Source organism: Grus americana, chromosome 6, assembly GCF_028858705.1.
Source record: "Grus americana isolate bGruAme1 chromosome 6, bGruAme1.mat, whole genome shotgun sequence".
Classification (NCBI taxonomy): Eukaryota; Metazoa; Chordata; class Aves; order Gruiformes; family Gruidae; genus Grus; species Grus americana.
Window position 1 is genome coordinate 3,118,496 of NC_072857.1, and position 26,077 is coordinate 3,144,572.

The 26,077-nt window shown below is 37.8% G+C and overlaps 1 protein-coding gene across 13 annotated transcripts in view; it reads right to left on the bottom strand.

Moving 5' to 3' along the window:
* Positions 1–26,077, bottom strand: part of MBD5 (methyl-CpG binding domain protein 5) — a 145,503-nt gene that overhangs the window by 88,622 nt on the left and 30,804 nt on the right. For 9 of the 13 annotated variants that reach the window (XM_054829849.1, XM_054829851.1, XM_054829848.1 and 6 more), the window contains exon 2: positions 6,015–6,112. The gene's annotated coding sequence lies outside the window, so the exon portion shown is untranslated. Of the gene's footprint in view, positions 1–2,603; positions 2,872–6,014; positions 6,113–26,077 lie in introns of all 13 variants that reach the window. The other 4 variants (XM_054829844.1, XM_054829843.1, XM_054829841.1 and 1 more) reach the window with 4 other exon arrangements.

Sequence of the window (26,077 nt, forward strand, 5' to 3'; positions counted from 1 at the left end):
GCTAAGAATCTGAAAAATTATGACGCCTTGTTTAAAGACAAACAAACAAAACCGAGAATGAGGTAACTTTCAAAGCCCTTATTTCTCATTGTAGAAAAGCTGTTGTGGCTATACACATATAAATTGCAGCTCCTGGTGGTGCAAGGCCAGATCAGCTGTGGATAAATGCCAACGATCCCAGCTGAACGTGCCAACTTCAAACCAGGGCTGTATGCAAAGCCGTGGGAGCACCAAGAGCTCATCCCTTCCCACCAGTCCCTGTACAGAATCAAGTCCTTGCTTAACTGGAGATGACTGCAAACAGCTCAACACAGTCAAGGAAAGCTCCTGTGCCCTCTCCCTGAACATTACAACGAGGACAGAAACGAGGAGAAAGGCCAACTGGCCAGGCCTTTTGCCCTGGGGACACTCGTACCTGGAACAAGAACCCACTGGTCAGAATCACCAGCACCAGTTATCCAAACCAACCACTGGGTGAAGAACCACAGCAGACACATCTCTCTTTTTCTGTATTTTGACTTTCTTTAACCATTTAGATAGATTTTCATCGTGATAGTAAGCCTCCAAGGATGTGAATTTATAGCAAGGGGAAAATAAAACAAAACAAAACAGCAAAATGGAAACCAAAACACCTCTACAAGCTTTCAGGTCATCTTCATATAAAGAAAAACAATGGTTTCTTAGGTTTTTATTAAGAGCTAATTTTAATTTTGCTACTCTTGAGTTTATTTTTAGAGCACTGTTTTTTTCAGACAGCATTATAAAAAGCAAAAATCAAAGAGCTGAATTTGGTTTGGTGCTACAAGAGAAGAGAATAATTTGCTTAATTTTAGATACTACATTCTAACTACATTCTTCCTTTAAATATTTTGTGTAATTAACAAGTAATGACAGTAGCTCTTATCTGTTATTTTAAACCCATAGCTCTTTAATAAAAAAGAAAGATAATGTGGCTTTTACTTCACAGAAATTTCTTGATGTATTACAGAAAAACGTAAGTATGGATATTTGTAAAACTTTCTAACATCACAGACTGAAATAATAAAAAACCCTAAAACTTTCTGGTGACATCCAGGTTACTGTGATTGTACAAAGCCAACCCTTAGGCAACTAATTCAGAAGCTGTGTACATGTATGCTTAGCTTTGCTAAGAAAAATTATATATTAAAAACGTGAATTTTAACAGTTTTGCTATGATGTTATTGATTTTAAAGAGATGCACTGCAATATCAGAAAAAGTTGTATTACTTAAATATTTAACTATGAAATGACAATTAAATCACTGAGCTTGATTAATTTGGTAACAATAAAAAAGTGTTGGGAATATTTACTTTTGTTCAGGGTGCCCGTTGTTCCAATTTTTCAAAATGGAATGCCCTTGTAGTTTGCAATATTTATTTATAGTATCTGTTTCCAGAAAAAGTTCAAAACACCAGCCCATATTTTATTTGAAAATTGTTTCAGAAGGATCAGCTGGAAAAGGAATGTGGACCACTGAAAACAAACTTCTTGCTCTGGTGAAATGTGAAAAACTTGGCAGAAGAGGTATAAGATTTTCTGTTAAGGCAAAGAATTGACCCATCAAATCTATTCTATTTAAAACGTACTCTAAAATCTAGCTCTAAAATGTACCTAAAAGTAGAGCAACATTATAGGGAGATCTTTTTTCCCCAAAAAATCCTTTAAATAATTTCTGTAGAAGTAACTTTCAAATTAAGTAGGTTTCTCCTTATTAAATTTAAGAAGGTAGAATTAGTTTATATCTTGCATTAGAGAAAGTAACTCGGGATTTCACAAAACCCAACCCTTTCATATTAAAAGATGAGAGAGAGACAGAGAATTGACTGTTCTCAGAAAAACATTAGGGCTTCAGAAAAGACAATTGGGCTCCTTGGTTTTAATGACAATTCAGGAAAAATTGTCCGTCAATCCAGACTGCAGACTGCTCTAGGGAGAAAAATGATGCAACATGACACTGTTCCTTCTCTGTCTTAGAATAACTACAATCAAAACATTAGTAATGACACAGTTCTAAGACAAACTATTTAGAGAAGCACTGTGTATGCAGCGCCAAGTCATATGTTATATACTTCAGTATAATTAAACAGCCTTATAAATTCTGAAGTTTGGATAGCGAGAGGCCTGATTTTGTGCTGTGATGTATCATGAGTCCCAGAATTACACAGTTCAGAAAGTTCTCAAAGACTACACGGCTTGCAGCTGGAGATGGCACAGGGGACTAAACATGTCTATCATTTTATCGCACAGTGTAAAATTCTATCTAGCTACTAGAATTTTCCATGTACTGCTTAAACAGATAAAGCACAAGAAACAGATGTAAACCTCACACATCCTCAAGTCTGCATAACCAGTATTCTATTTTATTAATGCTATATTTCTCTGATATATTTTGCACCCTTCTAAAGTGATTTAACAAGAAAAAAATATTATGAGGACTTGTATCATTCTGGTTTCTCTCACATACTGAAATAAATAATACAAATCAGTAAGTGCCATCTCAGTTTATGGATAAGGAAAATCCACGGTGTTCAAAGCTTTTTGAAACATGCAGTTTTGGAAAGGCAAAATTTCAATGTACATACGCACTATAGCAAGGACACCATTTGGCAGACGGCTGATCTTTGCGTTACGGTTGTGTGTAACCTTCCTAGCACAGCACAGGCAGACCGAGCTTCTCCGCAGCACTTCAGAGTCACGCTGAAGTAGCTATGGGGCTGTTGTACAGAAGTTGACTTGCATCAGCTGACGTGGAACATGGGTAGAAGGATGTGCAAACCTTCAATACTCATCTGTGCAGACTCACCCTGAGAAAAAGGGGTGCAGATCTGGAGCCAGAACAGAACTGTAATCCTGGAAAGTAAGTGAAATGAGGGAAGACTGGTACTGTGTGAGAATGGATAATGAACTTGAAATAGAAAATGACTGACGTTAGGAATTACTTGGATGAGGGAGAATGAAAACAAAGACGCAGAACATGAGACATACAAGGAACTAGGATACAAGTAAGAATGGCTGACTGTGAAACTGAGAACCAAGAATGAAATCATGACTTCAAAAAACGATGCCTATGCCAACACTCCTTTCAATTCCTCTGCTTTTCATTGAGGATCACTGCTCTTGCTTTTCTGGCTTGAAAGAATCTTCATGGAGTGAGTATCCCAGTTCTGCAGCTACTGTAAAAAGTATACAAACCCCGGCAGCCCATCAAAAGAGCTGGCAACAGAAGCTCCTAGCACTGAAAATGTTTCTGCAAAATAACCTGGGCTTCAGAGATGGGGTTTTGCCAGAAAGTCTTAGATTAAACCTGTTGCTCAAAGGTACTGTAAAATTAAGAATTTGCCTTTATGCTTTATCTGCAGACCAAGGCTTGAAAATTATATAGTGCAGAAAATCTGGAACCACACACTGAACAATTAAAACTACTAGATAGCTGCATACTGATTAAATGTCATCTATTTAATTCAAGGATTTCCTTCTATGGAGAAAAATAGCATGTTATCGTACAATTAAAGACTGTATGATAATGGAAAAGGTACAAGTGGGTGAACCAAGGTCACTAAGGTTTTGAAGTATTAGACTGCAAGCACAGTAATGCGTATTAAACACAAAAAGCCCTTGCATTTAAAAATAGATCAAATAGAATAGAAACAGTGTCTGCACATACCTATACAGCTGTGAACATTTTAGTATCGGTAGCCAAAAAAAGTGCAAAATAAAGGCTAAGATGCTGGGAATAAGAGCTAAATGTTTTTTTGGATTTTGTAGAAGCATTCTGAGGTTTATCCACACGTACATATTAAAACTTTAAGGAAATAGCCAGTAAAACATTAACCTCACAGAAAGAAATACTTTCCCTGTCCCAGTTTTTCACATACAAAACCTGTTTGTTTTTTACTCAAATGCAAACTTTGATAATTATTCCCCCAAACATTTGGTTTTCCTTTACCAAACATTGTAGGTCCCCATTTTAGAACAAGCAAAAATATACGCAAAGGTCTATCTATCCTTGAAGGAAATGGTAACAACAAAACAAACTCAAAAATTTAACCTCAATGTGGCAGAAGTGTAAATAACCTCTCTCAGCTGAGTAGCGTTTTATCTTTTAAATGAAAGAGGTCTTCCGTTCTGGGGGTAAACAAATCAAAACAAAAAAACAAAAAGGAAAAAGAAAAAAAGAAAAGAGAACTGCCTTCATTTCTTTCTTAATTTGAGCTTTCCTCTAACAAACAGCTACTGTTTGTTTCCTTATTTTAGGTCATGTAATTCAGTTATGCGTGCCGCACTTTTTAACTCTTTCCCATCTGCTGTTCTCTTCCAGCATCATCTGGGAGCTGTGAAAACCTAGAATGATGCAAAACCTGATGGACCCAGGGCTGCGTTAGCCCGGATACATCTGCCAGTGTCCACTGCATATGGCGATATACACAAGTAATATCACGTTTTAGAACCCCTGCAGTTAAACTTGGGCTGGAAAAACCCTCAAAAAAGTAAAAAGAGAGTTTCAAAGGAAAGATGTTGAAGGGGCAGTAAACCAGAAACACGTTACAAACACTACATAAATGAGATACTTCACTTTTGTAACACAGAAGTGAGAGACAGAACCCTGACCCTGTGTGTCCCAGCCCAGATGCTCCATCAGGCTGAGTCCGAGCTAACTATGCAGTTCCAATAATTGTCTATTCATACTGCTTGAAAAATCAGTTATAAAGATCTGCAGAAAAAGCCCTTTCCCAGCAGACCAAGACTGCCCAGATGGAAGAAAATTAGTTACGAACACTGAACAAACTTTGTACTAAGTAGATCGGTTTTCACTGTGTTGCGTCGCACGCTGTTGCGCTGCAGATGAAAAGAATATCGATAGGACCACAGCATCCTAACACCACAGTCAGTTTTATTCTTCAAATAAACAGCTAATGAGAGCTATTCAAAGTTCAGATCTGAGAACTAAGTAGCTTATTCAGGAACTTATCCATCCTCTTATTCAACAGCATTTTGCATGCTTCATTTTGAAACGTCTCAGATGAAGTTGCTGTATTCAGAAGTTCAAAAATGAAGCTGTACCCTCATTTTGGACCTGTCTACTGAAACAAAGAAAGGCAAATATGTAAATTTCTAGTGAATTAAAGTGCCCCATCAGAAGTTCAATTATATTCCAAAATTACGTCTTAATTGGTTTGCTCATAGATGAGCTGTACAGCAAACCAAAAATCTACAGCCATATAATCATCGCTAAATTTCAGATATTGCTACACATTAAATTAGCAGCAGATAATGAGTGGGAAAATTAGCTCTATTTCCACAACAGAAAAAATTCTTCCCATGTTACCTAGAGTGTTTTATATAGTTAGTTTCAAAATAGAAAATATAATACACAAAACTCTCCTGAATAACTAACATTTATTTTGATCAAAAGTCCACATATCCAAAATAAATAGTACAAGCAGAGTGCTCATCAGGTTCGTGTCTCTGATATCCTGTTAAAAAGAAGTCAAATTCTTAAACTCCTACAGAAAACCTCAAGACATTGCCCACTATTTTACTTGTGTGTTGCTGGCTATTTCTTTTCTGCATAACTTTTGGTTTTTTTGAGTAGTAATCCTCATGCCCAAGTACTCTTCAGATTTTGATATATAAGGGATTCCTGGTTATCATCAGTATCACACACAGATATTGCAACTGATCTCACGGTACGAAAAACTCATAAGAAGGAAACAATAAGGAATAATATTAAATACAGACTCATAGTATTGTAACTAAAAGGAGGAAAAGAAACTGAGCTCCTTCCATATAGCTTATTTTTCACATTAGTAGGATAAATAAACTTACTAAAAAAAAAAGTTAAAACTTTTAGAAGTGAAGCCAGGCTCCTGAACTTCAGCTGCTGTTCAATTTTGGTTATTTTTGAGGACAAACACTATCTAACGTACTACTTATATACAACTATCTAACTTAATACTTATATACAAATGCTTAATATAGATTATTTGACTTACCTTTGCTGTCTGAAGGAAACAGATTTCAAAGATCTTGTCTGTAAATGATATATTCTTCAATATTTATGCCTCCAATGACCACCATCGTCAATAAGGATCTGAAGAAAAACACCACAAAGCAGTACGTAAGCCAGGCTAGTTGCAAATAGACTGAGGATTTTTTAAAATTTTATTTATTTATTAAGAAGGCACAAAATAAAATTGTGCATTTCATACAATACATGAATTTATTAGCTACTGTTAAAAACAAATTGCTAAGCACCAGAGCCATTACATGGGAAAGCATTCATCTACTTGAGGCACATAACAATTAGTCTGCATTAGTATGTTTAAGACTGAATACACCAAACTTGGGAAACTCACTGTTATCATACCAAAATAACAACAGTAGTAATCATTTCCATGAGTTAAAGATTAAAAAAGTCAAAATGACAAATTAGTATTGAAGAGTGCTATGTTATAAGCACTAATAGATTACGAAAAGTTAAACCACATCCCTAAACTTTGAAAAGCCAAATTAAAGGTAACCTTAAGACGATGCCCCTAAAAATACCAGTTATGGTTTAAAAACCTCACATTATTCAACAGTATAGCCATACAGTATCATTTATTATTGCTGCTTTCGTATTTCAGTACTGTAACTATGGAAAGATGAATTAAAAAAAATTACTATACTTATGGTAAGGTAAGCATCAAATGAACTACTTCCTTTGGAATCAACTTATGCTAAAATGCCCAATAGCTACAACTTTTTTTTAATTTTCAGGTCTCAACTTCTTTCATTGAAAGAGAAACCACTTGTCTATCATAACAACGATAAAATTTCCAGAGTAGTTGAGGTTGCCAGGGACCTTTGGAGAACATTTGGTCGACAACACCTGCTCAAGCAAAGCAGCCTCAAGCTGGTGGCCCAGGACTGTGTCCAGTTGGACTCTGAACATCTCCACAGATAGAGGCTCCACTAGCAACCTGGTCCAGTCAGTGGTCAACCACCCTCACAGTAAAAAGGTGGTTCCTGATGTTCAGAATGTCATGCTGTTCTCTGATGTGCCCAATGTTCCCTTAAGGAAGGAAGTTCAAAGCAGAGCTGTGTAACACGAGGCACGAAGTTTGATAACAGGCTTAAGTCAGTATAACCTACCCTTAGGTATATGCTGGGTGGTACACATAAAATTAAGCCACACTGGTCCCCGTATAACCTAACATATACTGCAATACTTTTGAAAGCTTTCAGTCCTCATTTAGCAACAGATGGCATTAGCTAGAAGACTAACCAAGTCAAAAATCTTTCATCTTGTAAATGATTTTTCCCTCTGCTCAGTTGATTCCTCTTGGTTTATCCTTTCTCAGCTTAAGAAGGAATCCAACTTTGAGTGAAGGCAAAGGAAAACCTTTTGCTGACTCCTGACAGTGTACAAGCACAGCAGCAGCGAAACTTAACACAAGCAACTCATTTATCTTGAATATCTATTTCTTTAAATGTGATTTATCTATTTACTCATTTATGTATTTGCAGGCCTGGAACGTCTGACTGCCAGCAGTCAGGACGTGTGGAAAGGTGATCAGATTACTTAGCAGGCTCTGTAGATAATTCATTGCTCCTTAAAGCCATAATAGTTAAATACCTCTAATAGCAAAACTGCTAAGTTTTTGCAGTTTACCTATATCAATGGAAAAATTATTTCATCTCAGCTTTATGATAACATTTTATCTGAATTGTCAATGTTGTTTCTTCTGAAGTAAGTCCAATCCCGCCCAACTTCCCCACCTGAGAATAAACACCTTTCAAATCGATGACTTCTGCAAAAAAGCAAGTTATTGAATACTTAAACAGATACTCTCTGCTCCTTCTGCTACCTCCAAAAATTTAAAATCCTTGTAGAAAAGAGAACTGTCAGGTCAGTCTCTGAAATAAAATTGCATAGGCTACCATGATTATGCTAACTCTCTTTTCCTAATGAAAAATCTGAAGAAGAAATTGGATTTATACTGTGCCTTGATGCTTGCCAAACTGCGAGTTGATGGATTGGTATGGGGAAAGAATTCCAGATACAAAATGACCCTATTAAAGTATTAAAAAGCTGCTGTGTAGGAACTGAGAGCGACGCTGCCCCGGCAGATTGCCATTGCACTTCCAGATATGGTTCAAGACAGGGTTGAGGGGCAGGAGAGGAATGGAAAAAAGTGTTTCAAATAATCTAAAGGCTGACAAAATACCTTGAAGTGCACAGAAGCAGTCTGTGAAACAAGCCCGCCAACAACAAGTTCTGCTGATAAGTTACGCAAAGTCACTAAACAACCCAATCTAAGATACCAAACGGTGCTGCATTAAGGTAGGCCATGTAAACATGAAACCCAAACCAATTACTTTGAATTCAACAGATCTACATCTTGTGCAGTCATGACATATGCTTCTTTTGTTAGCTATGCTTGGCTTTGGCTGTACTTTACTTGTTTTATATGCCAAACCAATAAAGTCAGAGGAATAAACTGGTACGGAAGCCAAAGCAGGATCCATCAACAGATTTGTCTAATAAGTTCAGCGTGGAAGATACTTAGGCATGGTTACAAGCCAGAAAGCACACCTGCTGACAGGGAGATCTTAAAATTGAAGATGCATTGAGAACTGGAGTAAAAAGTCTCCTTTTTTTTTAAAGGGAACTCATGTAATATGGAGCAACTGCAGGGAAGTGAATGCAACATTTCATTGTACCATTTTAAATAATTGTTTTTCAAACTGGTTCAGAGACTGTGACTTTTTTCCCCTAAAAGTAAGTTTCTGCACGTAATTTGGCGTTGAGACTTTCTATCAATTGCCCTTCAAACTTAACATTCAATTTTCTTAAGAAGTTGAATCATACCCAAATCTCCCCAGATTTTTTAAGTGCCACTGAAAAGATTTTTTTTTTTGCCTGACAAGTAAATCATTCTCACTTTGCCTTCTGTGTTAATAGATGATATTTCCTTTCTTTTTGTTGGCACCAAACTGCACGACCAAAATCCAGATATTTAAACTCTGCTCCAATTGCAGATGTTATTTCTGATCAGATTTAATCATCCTTCTCTCATACGTAGCAACTGCAATAATTGTAAGAGTATCATTAATTTTGTTCTCAAAATCTCTAAGCCTTCTTGAAGGAGTTTGAGCATCACAGGGAAAAAGTTTCTTCTGTGCTAAACCACACATTTCAGGGGAATCTTCTAAACCTCTTGGGACTTGTTCATTTTGCTGAACGGCACCCAAGTGTTTCATTATTTTTTCTTCATATGGTTTTATCATCATCATCCTAACAGCCAGAAGGAGTCACTATGATGTCATCTTCAATTAACGTGAATTTACCAATGAAATTAAAACATTTCCTTTTTTATAACATATTATCTTATTTAGAGTATCTGATTCTGGTATGTCATTTGATGCTGACACAAAAAAAGACAGTTAGATGGCATTAGAAATAAAGGGACAGTCATAAAGAGACTCAAAACAGACATTTTCCCTCTTAAAGAAAGTCTATTTCTCTTTTTTTTTTTTTTTTTTTTTTATAAATTTCTAGCACCTTGTTTTGAATGTTGTTCCTCTAAATATCCTAGAGTATGAAGAGTTGGTTCTACAAGATTCTGCATCCTAGTCTGGTGCCAACCCACAAAACATATGTCTCTGCTCAGATGTAAGAATCTGTTTTGATTTTTTTTTTTTTTTTCCAAATTTCTCTCTGGACTGGGGACAAAACATTTATTTAGATACAACTCAACATTTAGTATCTTTTGAGATATGAAACTTTCTAAATCCTGAATATATTTTCGTTAATTTATTCCCAAACAGCAACTTAGAAGAAGCTAAACCATCTGAACACGACAACAATCATTCAAAGTAAATGCACAAAAATCATTGGAGAAAAATAATAAATTGGTTTTAGACATTTTTTTCTTTTACACTCGTGGGTGCTACTAAGTCTTAAAACCATCAGATTTATTTTTAACCTAAATATTTTATTGCACAGCTATGTAAAAACATCAATACGTTTTTTCTAATGTCATTAGCTTTCCATTTGTTCCCACTGTAAATAGCTCACGTACTCTATTTTTGTATTATTTGGGAGAAGGTTGATTTTTCCGCTATTATTGACACCACGGCACAAAGTATTGTTCAAACGTTTAACAAAAATAACTCGAATGCAGAAAATGATAGCGCGTAGACCACCCTGACCCCACGACTGCGGTCCTTTAGATGAGTCTCTGGGCCCGTCCAGAGCTCTGATGGTGAAACCTCATTTTTCCGTGACTTATGGTAACTGTCCGCACCCACTCCACACCGGGGCTTTGCTTTTTATTAGAATCTCACAAACGCAAACAGAAGACACTCTAATCTCAGGAATGAACTATTTGCATTATCTTCAGCAAATTAGCTTCTTGAAAGAGCCAACTTCCACACAGGCATATATCAAAAGTAACTTTGATGAAGTTACACGTGTTACTTCAAATCACACGGGTGAAAAACATGCCTGAGCTTCATATAGATGTTCAGGTATTAAAAAAGACACATTAGCAAAATTTCAGACCATCTTCTTTTAGATAAGGGAATATACGTGAGAGGCACTACCACAGAAGTACTACAAAGGCTTGCAATGTCCATCCAGTGATTTGCCTCTGGCAGGCATGTTTTTCTTAGTTGTGAGAAAAAAACCCTATAGAGTCGTAGGAAGGCTATTTCACACTAAGATAAATGTATAGAGAAAATGTTAGAAATTTTAGTATGCATTAATAGAATATCTGCATACAGCTATGCAAGGGTAACTGAAAGTCTTTTCTAAGTGTTTAAGTGATAAATTTAAAGGACTAGTAGATTTGAAAAACACTGAACAGATCTTTGCTTTCCAGCTATTTTTGCACCCATAAACACACACGTGTTGCACGGTGGTGATCACACCTGATGCCTGCAGTGGAAGAGGACAAAAGCAACAGAACTACCACTGTCCCTACCAAGGCTACCTTCTCCTCCCGTTTCAGAATCTGCGGGACGATTCAACTCCACTGCAAAGGCATACCACCGTAAAAGAAGTAGGAGGAAAACCACTCCAGTTTGTTTTTTTTTTTTTCCTGTTCCATGATAATGTAGAAAAGGCAGCCTCAATATTTTTTAAAATTAATAGTTTTAAGCGAGAAATAAATAAACCAGGTCTGTCTTGTTTTTGTCAGGCAAGCAAGCAAGGACTAATGAGATCGCATGACAGATGACTCTGCTCCAATATTGTTCTAAGAATTTCATCCTGTTTTTAACTGTTATTTACCATTTTATTAACACCAAGATAACTGAACTTTCTAATTAGCATTAGGAAAAAAAAGAAAAAGACATTTTAACTCAAAGTATGAAAGCTTCACTAATTTTATCACTAGTAGGCTGGCTGAGGCTGGTCTTTGCAGCTCTCAAGCATTCTCCAGCAGCACTTGGGCCCACGTCATTAACAAAACTTCCCTTGTCATTGCGCCGAGCAAAGCAGGACTTGGCGATGCCACTCACCGCACTCCTCAGGGCAAAACGCTGCGGTGTGGGGCTGCTGTGATTTGGGCATTATTTCTCTAACAGATACTTGCCTACATATATGTATATAGCAATATTTAAGTCTAGACCATATGTGCGTACATAAAAATATTATGTTTGTAAGCATAGATAAAATACAAAAATGTATTTTCTCTATGTATTTAGAGAACTGATACTTTATTTTTTAATATAGTCAAAATCCCAGTACTATTAAAAGTTCTGAGAAACAAAACAATATTTCTGGAAGAATAATAAAACAGCCCTCAATGAGACACAAACTACATTACAAAGAAATCCCATTTCTATTCCAAACACGAGTATCTATACATTTCCTTCCTTTCTAGATTTCTTCTAAAATACTTTTTTAGCAGCTAATCTCTCTTTAAAGTTGAACAGGATAACTTCTTCTTCTACAATTAGCAAAAGCAAAATTCATCATGCAAATTGTCTAACATGTGACCATCTCCTGGAGCACCACAGGACTTTAAGCTGTACATCTTAGGAAGCTAAAACTACACTTGAGCCTACATAAAAGGTAGAACAAACTAAAACCCCTTCCCCCAAACCCCTTTCTCAATCTAACCACCAAGGAAGCAAGCTTCCCCTCACTTCAATCCCCGCCACGCATTATATCCACCAACACGTGAATGTGGCATCTAGACTTTTCTTTCTTATTCTCACTAATTTGGTACTACCTTAACAGCAGAGCACGCTCTTACAGCTAGAGCGCTTTATGTGAGTACACAAGTTATGACTCATTCAACTGAGTACACAGAAGCTATAGCATCAGTTTTTTTCACATCTCAGCCTCTGAGTCAGGCTGCCCAACCAGTATCTATACCATGAAGATGAAGAACGTAGGGTTTAACCTCTTAGTTTATCAGGGAGGAACGACAAACCAGGAAACTGAGCACTTCCATGAGAACAGGATGAGGACCGGGAGCAGATCAAAGCGAAGCTGGAGGGGGAACCAGGAGTTACTATGGACACCAACGGGAAGAGCTTTGCTTTGCTATGAGGAGCCCAGAAATTAAGATGACAGATGGGAAGAATCCCTCATTCATATAAGTTAAACAGCAGGAAAATGGGGGAAAAGCAAGCCGAATGCTGCCCTAAGAAAATGATCATCCACAGCAAACTAGGTCATAGAAGTGAGTAGGATTTACTAAATATATACTTCATTTGTAGTTAGGTGACTACTGCCAAAGTAACGTGATTTACTCACATTTCACCTAAGTACTTTTCTGTAGTTTGACTTACTAAATAACAGCTAAATGATCAGCCACACATACCCCACTGAAGATGAGGCATCAGCAAACTTGAAGACTCTCTCATATACAAAGAATTTTCATACACAAAAGAAAACAATTTGCATCTCTACCACCATTCATTCAAACACCTAATGTATCTCAAAATATACTCTCAAATGAAATTTATTTCCCAAGTCATGTGAAGATGACAGAGTTCTTAGGTTACTAACAGAAAACTGTGGCGGAGTGATTTAGTGACCACCTTCAAATTTTTGGCATGTTGGTGGCACAGGTGGAAACAAAATATAAAATTTCTGTCAACTGTTATCTTGTTAAAACACCACAAAGACAGTTGAAATTCTTTTGAAAATGGGAAAATGTGTAAATCAAGAAAAATGAATGAAAGGATTAGGAATACTACCTAGTGTTTATTTTTGAAGACAGTAAACAGAAAAATATTTTAACAATTGTGCAAGTATCACCATGCTTTATAACACGACATTCTTCCTCTGTTGTTTAGATGGTTCCAAAAATATTCACCTCCGATTTGTGGCAGTTGCTATCATCCTAGCAGCATTTTCTAGCTCCAGGGCAGTCTATGTCTATAACAAATCTGTAGAGAACTGATGTCATAGTAATAATTTTTCTAAACATAGAACTAAAGACTGAAAGAACTGCATTATAGAACTGTAGATACAAAGCTTTAGTGTCTGAATGGTTATTTCCTATCAATACTTGCATTTAAAACCTGCAAAGATGTTATAAGTTGGACTAAAGTTCTATTTTTGGTTGATTTTGAGAAAACTGCGTACTGACATTTGCTATTATAAAATAATTAGTGTTCTTGTGCTTTCAAACACTGAATACCAGAAATCATGACACTGAATAAAAAACTGAAAAGAGGACACTACACAGCAGATAAAACACTGACATCTCTTCAGAGACTTTCTTTTAAAATGGAAAAAATGGCACAGTGTTGAGCCTCAATTGTTTGAGGAAATATTCTTCTCCTCCAAAATTAAATTAGAAACATTTAGAAGCACAAAATGCTGTAAATTTAAGAACGTATGAATCTGTGATGATTATACTGCAAAAGAAAAAAAATGCATCTCTTCAGATATGTCTCTTGTTTTATTTTCTGTCGTCTTTAAAGAACAGAAAAGGCAATCAAATGCAAGAGAAAATTTGTATTAATTGGCTGATCTTGTGATGGTTTCCATTCAACAGTATTTTTCCATTCATTTAGCTGAAGCATAATTATTCAGCCCAAACCGCATAGTTTTATACCGTGTTTCAAATACCAACAGGCAGAATGCTACTGCTTGGTAGAAAACAGTGCACCAAAAGAGGAAGGACACAGGGACATCACTACAGCCCCTGTTATCTGTTCAGCAGAGTCATACCTTAATATCTGCTACCAGGTTAGCCAGATGTCCGATAGCACAATTATACGTGGCAATAGTCTTTTGTTTTTTACCTTTGGCCAGACTCTCAGAAGAGTTCAATATCCTGTTGTGCCAGATGACTTTCTTACCCAGCAGAAAAAAAGAAAAAAACACTAACAAATCCACCCAAACACGAGAAGAAGAGGCACATGGAGTCATGGCACTACAAGACATAAGATGGCAACCACTGCTGGACCAGAGTGGGTGTCTATGTGCGTACACAGCTCCTGCCCTGTGGCAGGAGACTCAGAACAGGACAGTGCTAAAGCCTCAAAAATCATTTTAGGTAGAAGACTTAAAATGAAAACTCATCTGCAATTGCTGGATTTCCAACTGTAGTGATGTATTCATAGCAGTATGAAAGGGCGAGCTGTTCTGCCTGGGAATGGGAACTACCACGGCTGGGGACCTCCCCTGTGTCTGCACCAGTCCGTGTTCTCCCGGTCACTGTAATTTACTTCTATTAATGTTTAAACAGTAAGTCTTGGTGAAATTGTAAGTCAAACTATATGGATATTTCCATGAATTCGTAAATATCTTATTAATTTTTAAGGAAAGGAACCAGAAAGAAGGTCTAGGAAAAGTGCATCTCTGAAGTTGTAGAATCATAGTTAGAAGGTTTCAGGGGTCTTTTCTGCATTTGAACTTCAATATTCGACTGCTAATAACGGCATATAATTTCCCAGAACAAGCAGCATTTTTTGTCTGTAATTTAACAACTGTAGTTTTACAAAGGATTTCTTTCTTGATGGAACTCAAAAAAAATAATTCACAAATGTCCCCAAATCCCATAAGATTAAACAGAGGAATATTTCTTTATATTAGCAGTGCATGCTCACCAAACTGAAATCTAGTAAGACCTTTTATGTACGATTAAAATGTTTTTAAGGTATGTATCTGAATATGTAAGCTTGACACCCACTTTTTCAGGCTTTACGCTCAGATATATCTATTCCTTGCTTTCCTTTCACCCTGGTGTCTGGAAGAGAGCAGGACTGAAGGGCCACCCACCTCCTGAAACAAATACACAACCAACTGCTGCCAGGGATAGCAGGGAGGAGGCACCGCAGGTTCTGACAATGGGAAAAAACAAACATGAAAGGTAAGGAAAAGCAGATGAAAGCTGGGGACATGCCCTAAATACCAACATCTCTCATTGTCTGAGTGTTGCTTTGAAAAAGACCCCTAGAACACAGGAAAGATTTTTCTAAAGGCAAAGAATAGTTATCAAAAGCATGAATTAAACAGGAAATAACAGAAGAAAACAATTTGCTAATTCAGGTAAGCCAGTATATGCTTTGCTTTTGCTTCTAATGGTACTAGAAAAAAGTCGGGAAACTGATCTTTTTAATCCTGCTATTTATATTAACTAAGGGAAACGGTTCTCATTCTACAAGTAACATCCACAGAATGTTTAAGCTCAAAGTATGGGTCATATTTACTATTTTTTTTTTCTCCTCCATTAACCTAACATTTGTAGCACTGCCATAATTACAATGCTTTTAAAACAAGTCTGTATACCAGTATCATATTCTGATTGATTACTATCAGGAACAACAAATATAATCCTCCAAAACTTCATTCCTTCCTTTTGCCAAACTTAGATCAGCTGCTCTTTAGCTGATGATTTCGGAGCATCCACAAAAGGCATCAGGAGGAATTTAGTTACATGGGTCTAATTTAATAAAAAAATACTTTGTGAGATGATTGCATTACTAACAGAAAGGAATTTATCTCCTTTTTCAGCTATGTGTGCAGTACATACAGATCAGTCCCGTGGAACCTGCAAATCACTCCAAGAAATTTCAGAATACTCCTCAAATGTAATAATGTAATTTTTTTTTAATAGCAAATTTATTTGAAGCTATGCCTGTATTCCTTCCTTGGTTAAATAAAAGGTAAAATCCTATTTCCTCCCAGTTCACTGTGCTGCCTTCTTGAAAAACAGACTTTCTAGACACACAAAAAAAGAAAAGCCTTAGTAGTTTTTTGCCTTTATAAATTATCTATCTACAATAAGGAAAATCATTGTTCTGGATGGACTTTGTTGGGTGTTTTACCTCATTTCCCCTCCAATATATTTGGCTGCCAGATTAACAACACTGTTTCTGTGTGTCAAATCTACTGTGCCATTTAATCAGCTTAGTTCAATTGTAATTTTGCGCTATTAACAAAGTGGACTTCGGCATCAGGCAAGGACTACTGGTTTCAGTACGGCTCTTGAATCCCACGTCCAACCTTCCGGCATCCGCGGTACCAAGCTTCCCCAGGTCACCTGCGCTTCCCGGGGCTCAGGAGGCCAGCCTGACTCATGCTGCCAGACGTCCCCGTTTAAAGACACATTCAGTTAAGAACTCAGCGCTCTTTATTCTTCTGCAGAGACAAGATCACCTGCTATTAAAGGACTTGGTGATGTAGTAACTTCTTCTGAATGGCCTTTCCAGCTCTGAAGATGCATCTAATGCAGCTTTAAAAATTCTGGCTTTACCCTGCCATCCCTTCTGATATTTCTGCCTTTTATCAGTTTTGTCTCCATCATTACTCTTTCTATCTTATCTTTACTAAAAAGAAAACCTTTCAGGGAAACTGCCTTATTCCTCCCAGGGGTTCGAGAGGCACCTCTATGTGCTAGCGGCACCGCTATCACATGATGACATCTCCACAACAGGCACACGGACAATTAAGTCAGAAGCAGATAAAAGCAGTATTCCTTCCTACTTGGTTGAAATGAGGTTTGGAAATTTTTGTTAAGAAAATGACCTTGTTAATTTTTTTAAGACATCTCCCAGGAGAACGATAATCATCAGATCCCTGTTTCACTGTCGTCAGGAGGAATTGCAAGGATTGTGTTGCTTAACTTCCTTAGTATCCAGACATCCCAGGTATGTGGTTTGTCTCTTCACAGTCTACCAGCAGAAACGATATTTGTAGTAAATGCTGTTTTATGGAAATAATTGATAAGACAGGTTGCTCTCTAAGAAAGGGAAAGATTGAGTGTCTGCATTTCAATAAGACCCTCTCAGGGAAGCAAGGAGGCATTTGAGCCCAGGGAAAAGTTGTGTTTTAAATCTTAAGGAGAGATTTAACTCTTTCTGTTACGTCGGACAAAATATCACATAACATCTCTTCCTTAAATGCGAAGCAAAATACATAAGCAGTCTGGAGCCAGGTTAGTCTCCAGTTTCACCCAGGTGACACTTCATTACCAGGTTGGAAGTGACTACTAGAGTTCAGCTGGAACACTGCTCAAATTCTGACAAGTGCAGAAAGTAAAGGAAAAAACCACTAAATTTACTGTTATATTACTGAAAATGAGAATAAGGTGATGTTGATAGCTCTAATAATTTCAAACAATTTTAGAAACAACTTTCATCTTCAGCTACAGCACTTGAAAGTTTCTTAGAAGCACTGCGTATTTTAACAGATTTCTTAATCAGTTTCTAATGGTTATTTGGAATATGTAGAAGTCTGGAAATATATATGTGGGAAAAAGAAAAATCCAAGGGCACTTTTGCATGTATATCTTCTCCAGCACCAGGCCTGTTACAGAATCGCTGCTTGGTCCTCAGCTGCGTGTTTCCCACCCGGCCCTTCCAGTGCTTCAACTACCCCAATGTGCTGAGACAAATATTTACAGAGCCACACCACTGAAAACCAAAACACTGAAATTATTTGGGCTTACAGCAAACAACGAACAAATAAAAGAAACAAACAAAAACCCTCAAAGAAACAAAAATTGAACCTATCGGGAAGAAATTTTGCAGAATTCAGCTAACCACCTTCCCAACAAAACCACACACAAAATTGCCATATCTGCATCATTTCATCAGCCCACAGAAACACCACTGCAAGCACTTTCATTAGTGTAAGGGAAAAAGGGGAGAAAACCTTCACGTGGAGAAGGAATGAACAGCCGAGAGGAAGTGGGCAGAAATTTCTCCAACCAGCACGGCTGCTGGAGAAAACGGCAGAAGCATCTTTTTTATGGCAGCATTGCTAATGCCAGGTTAAATCACCAGTTTAAACCACCAAAGCAATTTTGATCTGCAAGAATTTTATGACACTGGAGATAATTCTATAAGTTTTTTAAGGAAAGACATCAATAACTTTCAAAAGCTTAGCTAAAAGTATCCATGCCAAAGTAATGATATTGTTAAAAATTCTCATCTATTTAACCCAGTTCAAAGTTTAAATTCAGGATTTTGGTTTGTTATTCCTTTACCTCCTGTTAGTGGTTAACTGACCACAAATGTATAACCCTTTCTTGCTCTTTTAGAATGATTCTAATCTCAAATGAGATAGTACAAATTACTAGCAGAATTCCTACCGATGGTACACAAAGCAGCAGCATTTATATGCATTCAAAAAAGAACCCAAAAAAGCTCCTATAAAAGTTTAATAATTTCTTCCCATTTTCCTCCCTCCATCTCTACCCACTTCAGCCCAAACAGTTTGTACTCTCACTTTGTTCAACTTACCTAAAACTAAATCCTGCACTACCCAGATCTCCCCGTTGCCACAAAGTCCCACTGCAGTTAGCGAAGTGCATGCTCTGCGCAGACCTGCTACCATCGACTCATTTACGAGATCAGAAATTTCTACGGCGAGATCCCAATGGCAAAGGCTGCACCTTCAGCTCTGTAAAGCAGTGCAGCATTCAGGCATCACCGCAGCAGCTCCCAAGGATGCAGAGATTCACATTCATGACTCAAAAATCTAATACGTTCTTTTATATACCCATATCAGATTATTTTACATTGAGTGGTTAAACTGAAGGAAAGAAATGGGAAAAAAGAAAAAAAAAAAAAAGAAAAAGGAAAAAAGGGCCTTTGTCCTGAAACAGGTTTTTTTTTTTCCTTTGCTTGCTTTGGAAGAGTCATCTAAAAACCCACTACTATTGCAGAATGCTCTTTCATGACATTTAGCCTTAATCTTCTCTTTCTTCATTTCACTGCTTTATTTCTAGCTTTAAGCCCCTACACTAGCCCAAATATTTCCTTTTTATCTTCAGTTGTTTACAATTTTAGATATACGTAGGCGGTTAAGTCTTGTCTTGACTGTTTTCTTAGTCTTTCCATAACATTACTTCCTTAAGAGACCAGACAAAGGCACATTCAGGTGTCTCCGATAAATAAGGTGAACCACTGTTTTAGCCCAAAAGTAGTACTACTAAATCATCTGGCTGGAATCCCTTGGAGCAAGCGTCCACACAGACATAGCTATAAGTCACACAACCAGTTACATCCTTTTCAGTGGATTGCACCAAGGTCCTAAAATTTGATATTTGTGCCTAGCTCTCACACGCCATGATGCATGAGGCTTTGGTACAAAATTCTAAGAACTCGGCTATTTCCTGAAACCCTCTGATTTCGGTAACCTATGCATTGCAAATAAATGCAAACCTGAAAACATACACAAAATAATGTCATCAACCCAAAAAACCCCAAACTAAAACTCTATTCACAGAAGCTCTAAACATTTTTGCTGTGCAAAGTAAATATTCAATGATACAGTTTAATATGAAATCAACCTAAACAAGTGTCTGTATGTTCATAGATAATCCTGGCCATTTGAAAACAGTGTTAAGGCAAACTCAACGTTTTGGATCAAGAAGAAACAATTAGCACAGAGTAAATGTAACTTTATGATGTATCAGAAATTGATACCGGATTTTGGCATTTTCATGTTCAACTGCTGAAGGAAGCGGTCCTACTTTTTCTGCCTTTATCTATTTCCGCCCTACACTTCACCCTTCCCCTAGCACGAACACAACCAACCAACTGCACCAGGAGCTGACCTTAAAACTAACCTGTTTTCTCGCTGTACTTATTTTATTTTGGATTAGCTTCTTGATGTACTTCATCATAGAAACACTCATGCTGGCAAAAGGCAGGCCATGACAACATGGTAATAGAAATGAGCTTCTTTTGGTAGTTTATCATAAGCAGAGCACAAGAAGGTAACTACAGAGAAATAAGGCCATATGGAGGAGAAGAGAGGCGGAGGCCTGTAAATACTGGAGTCATCACGGCCACAAGCCAGAGCTACCCATACTAAATGCATGTGGACCTAGGACAATACACCTGGTCTATAACCTCATCTCACTTATTCCACAGACAGCCTACACTTACTATAGGTTAGAATTGCAGAAACACACCGGTTGGAAAGGACGTCTGGAGGTCTCCAGTCCAACTTCTTGCTCAAAGGAGGTCCAACTAGATCAGGATGCTCAGGCCACTGACCTGAGTTTCACGTACCTCTGCAATTTTACAACCTCGCCAGTAACCAACCACCTTCACGGTGATTTAATTTTCCTTACTTCTAACTGGAATCTCCTTTTTTCCCACTTGTGTCCATTGCTTCTCACTGTGTACCTCCAGGACAAGTCTGCCCTTGCTTTCTTCATAACATCCAACCAGGTGGAAATGCACTTTTGTAATTCCCTCTCCCTGGACGACATCCAACTCTGTACTTTGACTGAATACCAGTAAACTCACAAGCCTATCTCCTATTCATCTTACAGATAGAAAATGAGCCTCATTTACTGTAGAAATGAAGCATAAACACACAGAAAGACTGTACAAGAGGTGAACGGGGAAAGTTTAATAAATCTCCTTAAATCCAACCCACAGCTCCATTTAGCTATCTCAACTGCTCCTTCCAGTATTCAATGCAACTACACCTTAGCATGCAAATAATTTAAAGTTGCTACTGCCAGCTCAGCAGGGAAAGATTTAAATCCGGATTTTCTTGTACCATAACTTTTCATTTCTTGGTTGTCAAGGTCTGAGATATTCTGAATTCTGTGTACTGTAAGAGAAAGAGATACTGCCAACCAATCTCAATACCTCAGCAAGTTTTTCTTTCTTCTTTTGAAACATAAGGAAATATTTTTGAAAGTAAGATGGGTCCTTTTAGGCAGCTGAGTTACAATGTCAGTTTGTTGTTGAGTCACGCTGTTGTCATTAGCAAAAGGTACAGATGCTATGGATTTCTTAGGTCTTCTACCACTTACTGTAAATAATATTATAATTAAATCATCGTAACAATCTTTGGTTTAATATACTTAGAAGGTGAAGTTGCTTCCGTATTAAGGAGGACAAAAAACAACCTACAGAAGTACACATGTTCCCAAATCTTGACTGCTTTACAGCAGATTACAGTAACACAAAAAAACCCTCTTTTTCTGTTGCCACTCACCCTGTAACCACAAATTACCAGAAGGACATTGTCCTCCCACCACCACCTTGATTTCTTCCATATTACGAGGTGCTCAGAAGGTATGGTGCTTAGCTGGTCTCTAGTCATCACCGACCTGGTTGGGCACTAAAACACTCTTCAGATGTCTCTTCCTTTTAAAGGGCTTCTGGCCCAACAGTCAGGTTCAAACACCTTGGGATGAACTGCCATCCAAGATCCAGCTCATTTTATGTTAGGCAATGTTTCCACAGTCCCTTACTTCACTGGATGTAATCCTATCCTCCTTCTGAATAGGGCAGTCTTGCTCTTCCACAAACCCACTCCTTCATTCCCACCACCTCCCGCTGCTAGCGCTGGCATTTATGAGGCCATGTAATGAACCACAGCAAGCCAAGCTGAGCACCCGATCTGACCCAAACCTGCTTTGGGGGAGAGCGGAGGAGGGTAAGATAGGAGCTTTTACTCATTTTCTCATTATATAAATGTTAGCGCTAATGCAAAAGGAAGCAGTAGGGACACAGGCGGCTGGCTCTTTCTGTATGTGCTCTGCCCCTGTAGTGACGCCTGCAAACCTTGTTTGTCAGGACTGCCTTTTCATTGGTGTCAAAGTCATTAATACAAACACTTAAAATCAGTGTTAAGGCTGTCCTTAAACTCCTATGTTAACTTCATGCTACCTTGACAGTTCCCCTTTCTGCAGTACTAACAGTCAGTTATTTTTAAAAGCCTCGACGAGATGGATAATTCTTGTAGTATTTTCTACATTCAACAGTTTAACTATAGTTTCAAATATAAAATTATATCGCAAAGCTTCACTGAAATACTTTACAAGAATGGCACCATTCTTAGCTGAATGGGAATTCCCCATGGAGAATAACAGAGTCTAAAATAGCTCCAAGATGTAAATCTCTCATTTGTCTCCCTGGGTGCTCTCATCTGCCTCCTTCTACATCACCAGCACATACTGAACCCACTCTAGATTCCCTGAATGCCCCTCCCTAGCTTCTTCCCCAACAATTCCCATCAGATATTTCCTGAATGTCTCAAGAATGTTGACTTATCTTCCTAGAATACGTGGTGGCTCTAGCAGGATCTCATGCAAGGATGCGCATGCTGGAGGGAGGCAAGAGAAGCCAGGGGCGGCCACAAGCGCAGAGCCTCCCAAACCTTGCCTCCTGTATGAAGGGATTGCTGACACACTTGTCTGGATACTTAAACCCTCCTGTGTGATTTAATGATTATAAAGAGGAAGATCATAGAATGGTTTGGGTTGGAAGATGCTCCTATACTCTTAAAAACAATATACGGAATGATTAGAGCATCCCTAATGCTGCCATAGGAGGTTGTGGAGGACAGAAGTATAAATGCCTTCAAAAAGGAAATAGTAGTTATGGACTACAGATCCATTAGTAACTATTAAAAGCACATGGTGTGAGTCCAAGCTTCATTTCTAGATGCCTGATGGTATCTGAGATTCTGATAATCAATAAAGCCTATCTCTATACATCCACTTTTGCTAAGCCCCTGAGCCATCCGGTGTGGCGGATGGGATGCAGGAAGGGCCACAGACCTGACCCCACACGGCTCGCCTGAAGAGACTAACAGACCTCTTCAGGCCACAGGACAACCACGGGACAGTGAGGACAAACACAGGCTGCTGCCCCTTCCCCTCCACGCAAATCCATGGTCAGACACAAAGCCTGACAACATGAGACTGAGATTTTTGTTTATATTAAAAATTAGACACCTTATTAATTTAATTATTTTAATGACTTTTCTCCCTAATCTCCTCCCTCTTCTTCAAGCTTTGCTTTCCTGCCACTACAGCCCCAAATCGATCTCTTATCTCTGACGACAGTTCAGGCTCCTGAAACAACTTCATCCATCCAACCCCCAAATTAAATCACATTCATTTTCACCAGTGTATTCCCTCTGTTGATGTGATTTCTCCTCTTCAACCCCTATTTTCCATCAATAACAATCTCATAAACTAAAAAAAAAATATCACAACTACCTCATTTTAGTCTGGTAATAATTCCTCACATTGGGAACCTCTTGGCCTAAATGCACTTTCAATTCTCATGTCCAATATGATTATATCTTCTGACTTTCGTCTTCTCTACACTTAACCAGTTGTGCCACAGGTGGAAAAGCTGAAGGAAGTATGCTCCATCACTCCTCTTGCATGTCAACATAGTACATACATCATTTATTTTCTTCCACAAAACTGTGGGCAAGCTTGCATCAAACAGACACTGGTTTCTCACAAAAAGTATGAACAAGTAACTGCAAAAGAACAAACAAAAGAATGTGATACACACAGTCCACTGCAGGGATAAAGCCTGAATGGCCAGTACGGACAGTTCAAGTCAGTACGATTGCCTGTCTGCCTGCAAAACCTTCAGCCAAATTTTCCTTCACATGTTTATTTTAATCTCCTAGGCAAAGTGTTTGGTAAATATTGCTCAGAAGAATAAAACTCTTTCATTGGTAACTTCAATGTTGCTTAGTTAAAGGTCTGTACACTTAGCTGGCAGAAATTTTGCAAAGCTGAGATTGATAGATGATGAAAGCAAGCCCTGACCCCAGCTATAAACAAAGAACAGAAAATTCTCTAAAAATGAAAAAATGTTCGAGAAACAGTGGGCTATTTCTTTACGTTTTAATAGGCAGAAGCTTAGCTCATGATTTACCCCCTACTCCCTGATAAAACAGGACAAGTTTTGAGACAATAAGCCCAAGAATGTCATAGCACTTTGAAGTTTCTGCTCCACCTTAAGATTTTACAGCCATAGTTCAATACCAGCCTTCTCGTAAGGCTGACTAAATCCCACAGAAATAAACATGACATAGAATAATACAATTTTAAATTAAAAGTTTACAATTACATGTGTAAAGTGTAAAAGTATTCAACATAAATAAAACATTTGCTTGTCAAAATCATTCTTGTTTAAAGCCCAATATAGTTACTACTTCATCAGTTAAAACAAGTTTCATCCCTCTCGAGATGGGAGTCACAAACTTCAGTCTCAGAGTCTGAGTAGTTAGACTACTAAATTTTAAAATTGGAACTATTTCCTCAGTTAAACTGTAACAGACTTTAGGGGAGTAAAAAGAATACACAGAGAAAAGTAGACACAAAGTTTAGATCCCACAGATACTGTTTTAAAGTTGATTAATACTTCCAGTACCCCTCTTTTAGGGATATCTGACAATTTGGCTAAGAAATCACAAACTACCACTGCATTTGGGAAAAGAACTTCCATCTTCATGACTGTTTGATGTAAATAGTAAGGTAAAGTCTGATGTAAACATAAATTTAAGTCCACAAAAGAAAAAAAATGGCAAAGAAAGGATTTGTTACAACTTTTATGCGGACTAGTAATTGCATTAATTAGTATTTTGAGCGATAACAAAGTTGTTTAAAATATGTAAATATGTATGTTGTAAAACGCATGCTTAAATTTGTAAATAAGAGTCAATTAATGGAAATAAAGATGAAATATTTATTAGTATTATCTGGTATATCAAAGAATAGGCAAAAATGTAACTGAGGTGTTAAAATTGGGAAATGAGTATGTTCAATGTCAAGGCTTTGAACATAAAGTGAGTGTGGCACATTGGGTAAAGGAGGAAAAAAGGTTACAAATAGGCCACAATAAAGATTATCTAGTACTGATACTGAATTGAGAGCACAGAACCACAACTGACTGACAAGTCTAGATAGAGTAACTATTTATTATTTTTATAAAAGCTTCAGAGACTACAGGCAGATGCTATATAGGCACCAAATATCTTTAAAATGGGCTTTTCAGTGAGAAGAAACCGTAGTACCAGAATGATCAAAGAAGTTTCATAAAAGGCTGCAAGAACATGCATGGCAGGAAAGACATCAGGAAAAAGGCAAACATTCCCCAACCAAAATCACAGAGCAGCCATTCATCAACTACTAAAAAGCTGCCAAAACCCTAGAAATAGAATTGTTCTTCAGAAATGCCTCCTAAGAAAATTTCAAAGCGTGAACTCCAGGGACAAACCCCCATGGGAAATCACACACGAAGAACTATAAAAGACAACTTCAAGAGATGACAAAGTGCAACTTCTGTTGCGTTTCCACTACCCTTGTTTTTCAAAAGGAGTTAAATCCTTGAAGTAACAGTCCATGACAATTACATCAGAAGACAACAAAAAACACACAGCAAACCCCTTTACCATCTGCTGCTGACCCTAGAATGGCACACGGGATTGGCAGAACTGCTCTCTGACGGGCACGGAATTCGACTGGCAATGACGACGATCAGTCCCGTGCAACTCCAAGCTCTTTTCACTTAGGAACCCTTCGCTGCCACCGAAGGAATACTGGTAACTGTAATTCCACCTTGAACTACAGTTTGTGCTACTTCGAGATCACACAGTGAGATCAGTCACTGCAAACTGTCAAGAGGAGCGGAACATTACTTTCATAGTATTTAAATAAATTATAGCTTCAACTAGGTTAAGAAGGCTGGAAGCTTCACAACAGCACATCTGAAGCAGTTCTGCGTGAAGGGAAAAGAGAGATATATATATCCAGGCAACAGCGTATGCACCTATAGCAAGGAGACTGGAGAATTTTCATTCATCAACATTTCC